The 10,699-nt window shown below is 39.0% G+C and overlaps 1 long non-coding RNA gene across 1 annotated transcript; it reads left to right on the top strand.

The window, feature by feature from the left end:
• The first annotated feature begins 7,177 nt into the window (after nucleotides 1-7,177).
• On the top strand, nucleotides 7,178-8,778 carry LOC144033332 (uncharacterized). Its single transcript, XR_013287955.1, has 3 exons — nucleotides 7,178-7,568; nucleotides 8,266-8,509; nucleotides 8,610-8,778. It is a non-coding gene; the product is annotated as an uncharacterized LOC144033332 (long non-coding RNA).
• Nucleotides 8,779-10,699: the final 1,921 nt, after the last annotated feature.

The raw sequence follows: 10,699 nt of genomic DNA, 5'->3' as shown, positions 1-10,699 counted from the left end.
GGCGGCATAGTTATCTAGCTCAGTGGTTCCCGATCACCGGGCCATGGATCCATCCGGGCCCTGTGCCACTTTGGACTGGGCTGTGGCAGTTCGCACAATTGAAAGAATAAAATACTTACTGGACTTCCGGTTAATTGATTATCTGAGGCTTAAAAACATTTTATTTTGAAAAGTAACCCGGATACCCTCTGTTAAAACTTTGCCGCATGTCAATTATATTGATGGCATAGTCTTGATGCTAAATTGACAAGTTAGCAAAATGAGTAAAAAATGAACAGACGTTCTCTGTGTGCCCTGCGATTGGCTGGCAACCAGTCCGGGGTGTCCCCCGCCTACTGCCCAGAGCCAGCTGATAGGCGCCAGCACCCCTCGCGACCCTTGTGAGGAATAAGCGGTCAAGAAAATGGATGGATGGATGGATGAATAGATGTATTTGAAAAGATTCTTTGCAACAGGGAAAAGGCTCAGTGATGACACAATACAAGACAAGAGCCTATGACCAACACGAAAAAGAAAGGTGCGTGGACTTACTACTTACTCTTGAGTTAACGTTCGGGTGAGTTGCTCATGGATTTATATTTGTTCTGTGGTGCCTTGTCATGTTGGCGCATTTGAGGACGCTGCTAATTTAGCTACATAAACATTCTTCACGTTCACGTGGCTTCACGTTCATTGTTAGATCTACAAAATACCCCAGTTTAAGTGTTGCACCTATCATTGATGATAAACGTACTATGATACCATATGAAAAATAATTATGTTATCACATTAATTATAGATAAAATATTATCCTCTTACTGTTGAAAAAGGCTCAATGAGTCAAGTATCCATAAAAAAAACATATATATATATATATATATATATATATATATGATAAAAATGGACGAAGCACTTCTCGCTGTTCTTTCAAAAATGAAACGATTCTGTAACATAATTAATTGCGTCTATGCATTTGTCCACTGCTCTCACCATGTTTTTCCCCCCGACCTTGGCACTGATGGATTCTCAGGGGTTTGTGAACACACAAATACCAGGAGAATTCAGCTTGCAGGCAAGGTCAAACTTTTAGCTCTTCCTTTTGAAACTTTTGGCCCTTACTGACTTGACATGCATGATAATTTTTTAGTCTCATAAAAGTGAAAAGTGTAATTATGCCCTTTTATTGGGGCCTGTCAGCAATGACTAATTTCTGTTTTAATGTCTTCATTAAAAAGAATCACATTTAACAATGATGAATAATTCAATCTGTGTGTCATATTTTGAAGTTGTAGCTTGACTTTAGCTCTTCACAAGAATGCATTATCAACTGGATTTTCTTTATATACTGTATTGGCATTTTAGTATACCTTTGATGTCTTCAAGTATGAAGCTGTCGAGGGTTTGGTCTTTCATTATTTTATCTGTATGACTCACAAGAAAATCCAGTAATCTTTATAATCTTGATATTTTCATGAAATTCTTTTGCCATTTAAAACTACGGGAACATTATGTAATAAAAATGAGGTGTGAAGACAAATGAGTGTGCAAATATGGAAGGGGGAGGGAGTGCATGAGTGGGCTGTCTGCATGCAGGATGATGAAGGCGGGTGAGAAATTCAGAGTGACCACACGACAAGAGACCTGTAAAACTTCACATTTATACTTCATGGACAAAATTATTAGGACACTTATTCGATATAAATACAGATGACTTGACTTGACAAGACAGGGAAGACAATATTGAGTTGAAACAATCATGCTGGAAGAGAAACACAACTGGAGGAATAGAATTGTCCTAAATGAGTACTTAAAATCCACTGGAAATAATGAGGGCAAAGCATGAGTGAAAAATTAAATGAATGAGATATATTTGTGTGCCCTCACCTAATAGGTGAATGCCCTTTGAACAGAAGACTAGCACAAATACAAATGCTCATTTACATGAACAAATAAGTTCAGACTATTTCATTGCATCAACTAAAATATAAATGTGTTTTGCATCATCTGGCCGTCGTGTATGTGTTAGTAATTCAAAATGAATTCAGCTCTGCAGTTTGTCCTCCAAATAGTTCCACAGCCAGCACACATACACTCATGTCCTCAAAGTGTTTTCTTTGCCATCTGCTTAAATTACATTTTCTGTCAGCTAGATAAAACTATCATCACAAACTAAGCTTGTTGTAGATGGTTTTACTTTATTTTTGTTGTATTAACAATACTAAGGCCCAATTGACTTTATATTCAGGGGAGACAAGTGTAAAGGTGCCTTGCTCAAGGGCACCCTTTCTCTTTTCCCCCAAAACACAGTTCGCACTAGTGCTCATCGTTTATAGAAAGAAAGAAAAGCAGCGTCAGTGTCTGAATATTCATTATTTGAAGGAATATCACTCCCAAAAGTTGATGATAATTTTCTATTAGCACATCTATAGGGTTTTCAGTGGAATCACAAATACAATCTGAAGTAAGAATCTGGCTGCAGCAGGAGATTAGCTGTCACACATTCAAAGTAAACTCTCCTCTGTTAGTCTTCAGGTGACCATAAAATGGTGACCCACCTGCGACTTAAGTGTTCCTGAGTCCCAACCCAACTGCTTCACCAACTTTCTTCTCCACAGTATCAGCCCCCTGCCTCCTCACCAAATATTTCGATATGACATTTTGCACACAATACTTTCACAACAATTATGTTTGGTGATATGAGAGCTAATATTTCAAAACACATGCCACTGTTTATTTGTTTAAGACGATCCCCATTAGCCATCACTCCCTTGTGGGAGTAGGCTAATGGGCATGGCTATTTTTCTTGGTGTCCTTACACATAACACAGTTAAACAATATTAAAAACAGGCAAAGTAACAATTAAAATCATCAACCGTAGTTACGCGGATGATACTGTTATTTTTCACTCACGGTCCTGATGCAAGCTCAGTTGCTGCTAAGTTATCCTGTGTAATGACTAAAGCAACTGAGTGGCTGAACAAGTCCCACCTCACACTGAACACAGAGAAGACTATTGCTATGTACTTCTCCAACAGAACAATCCCAAACGCTCCCCCAAACATATCTGCTGATAATTTTATGATCCAAAATGTCGAAGAGGTCAAATATCTAGGTGTGTCCTTAGCTCCTACACTTAAATTCAATAATCATGTTAAAGCAGTATGCCGCAAATTAAAATTTAATATTTCAAACTTTAAACATATTAGGGATTCTTTATCCTTGGAAGCAGCAAAATCATACTTCACCGCAATGATTATTTCACAAATTTTGTATTGCCTGTCATCATGGTCTCAGGCTAAACCAACTATACTTGATAAAAAGCCAATGCGACACCACTATGGTAATATACTCGTAAAACATAATATGTTGAGCTTCGATAACCTTATCAGGTATTCTAATATCTGTTTGGTGCATAAAATTCTTAATGACGCAGCTCCACCCCCATTAAAAACATTTGTACATCTGCGATCACAATCAACAAACAGGGTGTCACGGTCTGCAGTGAGGGGTGATTGCAACATCCCAATAAGAAAGTCTGTCTTTTCTCAATCAGTCTTTTCTTATAAAGCTATTAAAGAGTGGAACGGGCTCCCCGACCACATGAAAAATAACACCAATTTTAATAGCTTTTCACGCGCAGTCAAAGGCTGGCTCCTTGAATATCAGTCCTGTCCACATTTTTAATACTTGGGTACATGTCCATCAGACGATACCCTAGTGGGTACCGTCTGATGGACACAGCCACAAGTATAACTGTTGTTGCTTCAATAGCAAACATATTATAACTACTACCTCTACGATTTATATATTTTGTGCTTGTTATAGATTTGTAAATTTATGTTGTGTATAATTCTGCCTCTTTTATTTTATAGGATATGTAATTTAATAATGCTGTACTGCGTATCTGATACTTCATATGTTAGTTGAATGTAATTTTGGTGCTTCGCATGTTGTTTGTATGTAGTTTTTAACTGTTATGTAATTTTATTTTATGAGGACTACAGATGGAAATTAGTATTTTGCTAAATCTGGTGCAGCCATCTTTTTAATGTTACTGCACACTGTCCTTTTAATAAACCAAACTCAAACAAGGAAGAACTACAATATTCAATTCAATAATTTCCCACAAAGTCGACCATTGATTACAAGTGAAATAAATCATTAAAAAACACACAAACTCAATACCGAAGGTTATGAAACAAAATAACAACAAATACCACAAAATCGATTTTATTCAATCACCTTTAAAACCATCTTTTTCAGTTTGAAACTACTTCTACAATCCAGTGACAAGAGCTCTGATGGTATTTGTTTCACTATCCAACCCCTCTGTGAATAAAGGTAATGTTCTTCAAAGTATGTTGGTTCTCGGCATAGGTAATGTGAACGTATTTACTGCTTGTATTGTCTCATGGTTATGTCTGTTTTTAGCTGGCACTAATTGTGAATATAGACAGGTTTACCAACTGTATTCTTTTCAAACAAAATAAGACTACATGTTTGTCTGTCTTTAAGCATTAGCCACGGCAGTCTGTCATGCATATCTAACACATTTTCCCTAATGGAGCACTTCAGTACTGCTGCTCTATTTTCAATTAGCTGTAGCTTTGACATTTGTTTTTGTGATGCACAAGACCAGACTGTGGAACAATAATCCAGATGACTGTCAGTGCAGTGACCCAAAAGTGTACTGATATATAACAGGTCCTAGTCTGCAGCAAGTTGTGCAGAGCACAGCAAGCCAAAACAAAGTCCTCTACTTTGGCAGTCTCTTGAATGTTAACGGCGGTGGGAAAAACTCAAAGCGGTTGGCTAGAGGCCAATATGCTTTGAGCCGCCCTTTTGAGCTCATAACAGCCTGCTTCTCTGATAGCCTACAGTTTGGCTATGGTTTTATGAAGACTCCTTGAAGGGAAATGTCTCATCTGTCACAATATTAGGCGCTTTCACACCAAAAAGCCCAGGAACTTTGAGTTCATGGTAGAGTCAGTTCCGGGTCCGAAGAACTTGTGAGCGGCCCACGAGTTTGCGTTCACACGGCATGAAAGCAGGCAGGGTAGTTTATTCAAATGAGACTGATGACGTATGTCAGGGGAGGAAAAAAAACAGCACTACCCCGCCTGTCCAGCAAGTGGCGGTACCGGTAAAACTGAATGACAAACAACCAGTGTGACGTTGAATAACGCGACCTTTGACCCTCCATCGCCATTGGTTATGAAACAAGGCATATCATCTTTTCGTTTTCCTTGTCATGTTGTACAGAGTTGTGTTTGCAGCAATTAGAACTTCACGGGAAAGGTTGATGAGAACCATTGGGACCCGCCGTATTACCACATCAAGATGAGAAATGGGCAGGACTTGCTCACTTGGAAAGACAGTCAAACCTGCAAGCACGAAGACGTGCACTGGTAAGGTTTAAACACAATTATACGAAATTTATTTCACATCGGAATTAAGCTGTAACATGTAACGGAGCTCCCCTTGCAAGGTGGAGAACACGAAAAAAAAAATGAAGTTACAGAGTGTATTAGTGCCTTAAACACAACGTATGACTGGCGCGTTCAGTTGCACGTCTACTTGCGTGTGTCCCCGCGCGTCGGTCGTTTGTGGATGTTTTGTCGTACTTTCTGCCATGAAAAGGGCAATCGCTGGAAACTGGTGTTTCCTGCCTAGTTCTCGTGCAATTCACGGCAAAATAGGGCTTGATGGCGAGTTGCTGTTCACGCTACATGTACGCTGCGTATTTCATAATACCGTTGGACCTGGACGTATTGTTAGTCTGTCCGCATGTTGTTGTTGTTTTTTTTTCTGTTAAACACATGATTGACCGATCCAAAGTGTTGAAATGGCTTGCTTTCTTTGACGATGCACGAATGTTAGAACAAAGGTGCCGGGATTTTGGGAAAAGTGCTGATTTTGGAAGTGTCAGATTGCCACCTCAAGCCAGTGGTTTATCATAGGGCCATAAATTGGTGCATATTCCGCTATTTTAAGGTATTCTGTCATGTAAATCACAAGGCTGTTGCACAAAAGTAATTAATGTAGATATTAACATTTATTAATTTGTTGTGTTTCTGTTTCAGATTTGCCACTTCTACCAATCTGGGTGTGTTCCGCGCAGAGAGTGGAAGAACATCAGAACCTCTGAATGGTGGGACGCTGTAATTATGTTTGCATTACTGTTTGTCAAAAAAAAAAACATTAAAAAGAATTCATTGAGCATAAGTTTTTATACGTGTGGAAAAAAAACCAGAACCACAAAAGTGATATGAAAACAAAAGCATTTATTACTTATGCATTTGGCTTATTTGTGTCCACAAGTCTGTTTTGGACTGCCAGGAAGCCCATTTGGAACTCTCTGTCGTGCCTTTGTTCAACCAGCTCATGTGCCACGTGTTGATCTTCCTTGCGCTCCTCGCTTCTGAGGTCAACTTCCTCCTTGTGCTGCTCGCGTCTGAGTTCAAGGTCCTCCTTGTGCAACTGCATTTCTTCTAAGAACATTGCACTCGTGGACTCCCCCTTCTTTTCATCAAATTGGTGCAGGTATTCCAAAAATAGGTGGTCTCGGTCCCGTGTCCGCTAACCTATAGGGATGTAAATGTACAATGAGTGACAGTAAATACTTTTGATGAGCTTCCAGTTACATGACTTTGAACTTATTGGAACTTGACAAAGGGGCAGGAAACTCTGTTCGAGTGGCGCAGTTTCTGCTTGTGGACGGACCATCCTCGCTTGTACCTTCCTAACGCATCGACTTAAACGGTTTCAACAGATTCGTGCAATGAGTAAGAGTACAGTACAATGATTTAGGTAGGGGTAAAACACGGCACTCACGTTAATGTACTTTCATTTTTCATAGTTACAGAACAGAATATGCCACACTACATTGCCAAATATGGCAGCATGCACTTGAAGCTTTTTTAGGCAATACACACTAGTAAAATTGCAGGAATGTAACTTTTTTTTTTTTTTCCCTTTCTCAATGCACCATTATGAGTGAAATGAAAATTGTATATGTGAGTATGAGGATTTATTATTGTGTATGCCTATGAATTTCATGTACATACGTTAATGACAAATGCACGCATGTGTTAAAGGTACACTCAGTATTATACAGTGGCATCTAGTGGTGAAACAATAAATCATTAGAAAAAAAAAAAATTGTTTGTGTTAGTAGTATGTAAAAAGATATGTTGTATCGCATAAACGTACTTTTTTAAAATATAACGGTTAGTCTAGAAATCGCAAATTATCTTACATGTCCGGGCCGCGGCTTCTAGTGTCCGCCATGTTTCGCCGCCATCTTTCTGCTACGGGTGCCGTCAAAGACAAATTTCAGCGCTCCATTTCTTAACGCGTTTTTGGAACGCACTTCCGGTTTGTATGGCGACCGCATGTCCACGAAGAAGAAGAGTTTCCGGTCCCCGAAGAGAGCATTATCAAGCATCACACTTACTTTGGGAATTTATTTTATTTCAGCGCGACAAAACAAGAGTTTATATTGTAGCCGCATTTGCCAGATGGAGAGAAATGAGGAACAGACTAAGTTTGGGACGTGCCGGTGCCTTCGACTGCTTTCTACTTGACCGGTAAGTAAGAGTACATTTGTGTTCACGTTTTGAGAGCGAGAGAAAAAGTATACACCGTCCTAATTAATACGATGTTCGTACCTTTGTTTTACGATCACTGTAGCTGTTGATTAGCAACTCCGCACCACTCGAACGATTTCGTTATGTAGCTACTTGCTTTGAAAAAAAAAAAAAGATTCCCGCTGGCACGTTATATTTAGAGTAAATGCGCAAGTTATTGTGTAATGTAATGTAACTGTGATTTCGGAGGTATATTTGCCCATAACTTCAATGGAGAATCTAAAGCATACTGTATTAGTGGAGGAGTTGAAAATTATTTTCGTTGTGGTTGGTGAAAATAGTGTTCTCGAAATTAATTTTCGGCAGGGAATAACTTACTGGACTTAAATGCTGGCTGTACCGTAAGCACTGCTAGAGTCTGAACTCTCTCACTCAAGTGTGTACTGGTCCATTGTGTAATTGGGTGCACAAGAATTTACAGGCTGCCACGTTTTCCACGGAAATTCGACAAGCAAGCAGCCTTTGCATATTCTATGCAGTCAAGTTACTTTTATCTAGCTAATACAATGTTTTGGGCCCAAAAACTAAAGATCTTACCTCTATTTTGGGGGGTTTGTTGGAAAGTTGGTGACATATAGTAGTATCATCAATTATTCTATTTTATTTTATAATTTTGTTTTTGTTTGTGTCACACTAGATCAACAGCCAAACTTGAGGGGTTCCAGAACCATATTCTGATGTATACAAGCATTCATGCACCGTTTAAATACATCACCGACCTGCAAAGAAAAAAAATATCAAGGGGAGAGTCAGCAGCCAAATTGGAATGCCCCGAATGAGGACACTTGAATGGAGGACCCCAGAAGGCTTCGGTGTTGTACCACCAGTATCTCCACCTACCATATCTGAGCTGCAACAAACTGAAGTCAGCCGACGTCTTGGTATGTCATTTACATATGGACGGCATTGCACACTACATGAACTTTTTGTGTGAAGCAATACGGAATGGTCACATGTACAAGCACCACTTGTTTTACACAGGACCTGCTGACCAGGTGTCTGAAGCCATGGAGTGACTCCTCCCTCACTTTCCTCAGCAAGCCTTTGAAGAATATGATATCATCGTTGGTGGGAACATGCCCTCACTCCATAACATGTACTTGTGCAGTCAAGGAGCATGTAAAACTTAATAAAACCAGCAAACATTGAAGTGACTTCATTTTTACTGCAGTCTGTTCACACAATCAATGGACAAGCCTTCCTTAATTTTGCCCCAATAACATCATAGAGTAGGCGAAAAGTAGTGTTACAGATCATACTGTGTTCGGGAGAGTTTGAGGAATGTTGCAATGTTAATGGGGGACAATGTCAGCACACACACACACAAAAAAAAAAACCCATCATGGTATTGAGTTAATCAGATATTTTAGCTGTGTACAACACATACCTGCTCTGTAACACTACTTTTGGCCCAAACCTGTATGTCTATTTTCCATATTTTGAAATGCACAGCGTATTGGTAAAATTCTGGAACAACTGCAATTCATGTAGCTCATTATATTCTAACGGCATTTTTTTTTTTTTTTAGTTAATATGTTCATTTCATGTAGACTTTTATTTTACTTTATTTTATTCATTCATTTTCATGTACTGTACCTTACATTCATTGGCCAATGAAGAATTCCTTGTCATTGCAAGCATTTATAATAATTCTCCAGGCTTTTGATGTTTTACATTTCTGGTCATGTAAAATAGTGTTAGGTTAGGTGTCGAATGAACACTGCATGTTGACGCCAAAGGAAATAGTATTTTTTAGTTATTCAAAATGTACAAATTAACACACAACAACAATATACAAGTTATACAAACTACAACAAGTGTCAGACATGGACTAATTATATGCCAGGTAAAAAACCTTTGTATTGTCCTCAAGGATCTGGGAAAGTGTCACTTATTTGCTACAAGTCCACCAAGGTGCTGCAGTCTGGGATCCAGGTACAGGAAATCATGGTGGTGCTGATGTGTCAAAAAGTATCTCTTGGTGTCAGTCTATCAGCTGGACTTGGATATCTTCATGTTCCTCCATTGTCATTTCCTGTACGAGTCTCTGCAAGAAGGTAACAATTGTATGTCAGATGAGGTACCAAACAATGAACTGAAAGTCACTGAGCCAATGAAGTACATTATTACATGAGCAAGACTATTTGTGAAAGCCATGTAAATTCCTGCACATCGAAGTACAAGGAAGCTGTTGTATCTTCAATCAAAACTAATTAAGTTGCTTAGTGATATTTATTAGGTAAAATTGTTCAACATGGTGACAAATCGATATCTGAGTAAAGGGTTTCAAATGTTTTTGTAAGCAGCACTTTTCTGAGTGGTTAGTAGCAACAAGACACGGGGGGGTTACGAGTCTGAGTTGCAGATGTGTAGTTCAGTTAACACCATTATTTTTGTACGATATACTAAACATATCAGCAAACGATGTAATCTAAATACCACATATTCCAAGCAAAGGTATGTTTTGAGCCATTCACATGCATGCTCGAATGGAATTATTTTTCCATGATGACATAATTGTACGTTACGAGACACCGCGTTCTCTTCCGCGTTCTCTTCCTCGTCGTCTCCCTCGACCCCTCATCGCCCCCTTTGAGATGGTCCACATGTCTATAAAACATAACATAACTGTGTGTTCTCTGTTGCATGGTTTAGTTGCACTAACAAATATGAACATAGATAGCCATTATCATTAGCTGACGTACAGTATTTCCAAACAATGCCGGCAAAAATATTAATTCTGAAATGAAATGACTAAATCACAATTATTAGGGATCTGTACAGTATGTCTAACAAATGCAATTCACTTACGTCATCACTCGAGGGATACCAGAAGTTGTTTGCGTTCTGTTCCGGTGAAATTGGTGGTAGGCTGTTGAAGTAGGGGCTCTCTGGGACGCCGTAGTTCGTGTGCTTAAAATCATTGCATTATCTTGTTTGACCGATAGATGGCGGTCGTGAGCTACACACTGGGGCTTTAAGGTGCAATTGTTTACACAAGCAGGATTACACATTTTCTTTTAGTACATTCCAGTAAAATAAAATGTGTAGTAAATTAATACATTCCAGTA

The sequence above is a fragment of the Festucalex cinctus genome, chromosome 1, assembly GCF_051991245.1.
Source record: "Festucalex cinctus isolate MCC-2025b chromosome 1, RoL_Fcin_1.0, whole genome shotgun sequence".
NCBI classification, from domain to species: domain Eukaryota; kingdom Metazoa; phylum Chordata; class Actinopteri; order Syngnathiformes; family Syngnathidae; genus Festucalex; species Festucalex cinctus.
Note: the sequence above shows the minus strand (reverse complement) of the source record. Positions and strands in the feature narration are given on the sequence as shown.